A 2,500-nucleotide genomic window follows, 5' to 3' on the forward strand; every position below is an offset into this window, starting at 1 on the left:
TTTCTCTTTTACCTTTTAACATTCTAAAAATTGTCCCACAGAAGATCAATTCCTCTTGCCAGTAATGGAGGTGTAGCCAAATCCTTTGTTCATGGCCAACCAATTCATTTTCTTTCTCAATTCTTTGAAACCTTTGTGTAAAAAGTGGACCATGAACATTGAACTTATGCAAAGATAAGCCTCTTTTGTTCAGGAATTTCTTTTCAATTCATTATTTAAATCCTGTTTTATGATTGCTCACTAGATTTTGCAATTGACTTTTAAACAATCAAAAAAAACAAAAGGGTTGGTGGTATAGTGGTGAGCATAGCTGCCTTCCAAGCAGTTGACCCGGGTTCGATTCCTAGCCAACGCATTGAGTTTATAGTATTGAATCTTTAGTTCTTCAAGATGCTGCATAAAAAGTGCTCAGAACACAAACTGCTTAGAGAACTTTTAATAGTTTAAAGAATTTTGAAATTTTTTCATATGACAACTTCTTCTTCTTCTTCTTCTTCTTCTTCTTCCATATTAATGGAACTCTCATTCACTGTATGCTAGAATAATGAACAATTAAAAATCAACAGTTCTAAATAGACTGGTGCCAATAAGACTATTGAAATGCATTTTCTTATTGGTTGTCTAGCTTTTAACACCAATTTACTCTTGCAGAAATGCGTGGAGAAAGACTTGTATATCCCTCCAATATTCACAGTTTCAACCATTTTCAAACCCTACTGTGTATTAAATGTATCTTTTCAATCATTAAAGGGAGTGCTTTGCAGTCCAGACTTCGTGTTACACTGGTGGGCATAACGTTCTTCTAAGCAGTTGACTTGGTTTTTATACCGGACTGCTTTTCTCTTTTACCTTTTAACATTCTAAAAATTGTCCCACAGAAGATCAATTCCTTTTGCCAGTAATGGAGGTGTAGCCAAATCCTTTGTTCATGGCCAACCAATTCATTTTCTTTTCTCAATTCTTTGAAACCTTTGTGTAAAAAGTGGACCATGAACATTGAACTTATGCACAGATAAGCCTCTTTCGTTCAGGAATTTCTTTTCAATTCATTATTTAAATCCTGTTTTATGATTGCTCACTAGATTTTGCAATTGATTTTTAAACAATCAAAAAAAAAAAAGCGTTGGTGGTATAGTGGTGAGCATAGCTGCCTTCCAAGCAGTTGACCTGGGTTCAATTCCCAGCCAACGCATTGTGTTTATAGTATTGAATCTTTAGTTCTTCAAGATGCTGCATAAAAAGTGCTCAGAACATAAACTGCTTAGAGAACTTTTAATATTTTGAAATTTTTTCATATGATAACTTTTTCTTCTTCTTCTTCTTCTTCTTCTTCTTCTTCTTCTTCTTCCATATTAATGGAACTCTCATTCACTGCATGCTAGAATAATGAACAATTAAAAATCAACAGTTCTAAATAGACTGGTGCCAATAAGACTATTGAAATGCATTTTCTTATTGGTTGTCTAGCTTTTATAACCAATTTACTCTTGCAGAAATGCGTGGAGAAAGACTTGTATATCCCTCCAATATTCACAGTTTCAACCATTTTCAAACCCTACTGTGTATTAAATGTATCTTTTCAATCATTAAAGGGAGTGCTTTGCAGTCCAGACTTCGTGTTACACTGGTGGGCATAGCGTTCTTCTAAGCAGTTGACTTGGTTTTTATACCGGACTGCCTTTCTCTTTTACCTTTTAACATTCTAAAAATTGTCCCACAGAAGATCAATTCCTCTTGCCAGTAATGGAGGTGTAGCCAAATCCTTTGTTGGTGGTATAGTGGTGAGCATAGCTGCCTTCCAAGCAGTTGACCCCGGTTCAGTTCCCGGCCAACACATTGTGTTTATAGTATTGAATCTTTAGTTCTTCAAGATGCTGCATAAAAAGTGCCCAGAACACAAACTGCTTAGAGAACTTTTAATAGTTTAAAGAATTTGAAATTTTTTCATATGACAACTTCTTCTTCTTCTTCTTCTTCTTCTTCTTCTTCTTCTTCTTCTTCTTCTTCTTCTTCTACTTCTTCTTCTTCTTCTTCTTCTTCCATATTAATGGAACTCTCATTCACTGTATGCTAGAATAATGAACAATTAAAAATCAACAGTTCTAAATAGACTGGTGCCAATAAGACTATTGAAATGCATTTTCTTATTGGTTGTCTAGCTTTTATAACCAATTTACTCTTGCAGAAATGCGTGGAGAAAGACTTGTATATCCCTCCAATATTCACAGTTTCAACCATTTTCAAACCCTACTGTGTATTAAATGTATCTTTTCAATCATTAAAGGGAGTGCTTTGCAGTCCAGACTTCGTGTTACACTGGTGGGCATAGCGTTCTTCTAAGCAGTTGACTTGGTTTTTATACTGGACTGCCTTTCTCTTTTACCTTTTAACATTCTAAAAATTGTCCCACAGAAGATCAATTCCTCTTGCCAGTAATGGAGGTGTAGCCAAATCCTTTGTTCATGGCCAACCAATTCATTTTTTTTTCTCAATTCTTTGA

At 34.9% G+C, this 2,500-nt stretch overlaps 1 non-coding gene across 1 annotated transcript; it reads left to right on the forward strand.

Moving 5' to 3' along the window:
- The first annotated feature begins 1,120 nt into the window (after positions 1–1,120).
- On the forward strand, positions 1,121–1,192 carry TRNAG-UCC (transfer RNA glycine (anticodon UCC)). Its single transcript has one exon. It is a non-coding gene; the product is annotated as a tRNA-Gly (tRNA).
- Positions 1,193–2,500: the final 1,308 nt, after the last annotated feature.

The sequence above is a fragment of the Mixophyes fleayi genome, chromosome 3 (assembly GCF_038048845.1).
Source record: "Mixophyes fleayi isolate aMixFle1 chromosome 3, aMixFle1.hap1, whole genome shotgun sequence".
NCBI lineage: Eukaryota > Metazoa > Chordata > Amphibia > Anura > Limnodynastidae > Mixophyes > Mixophyes fleayi.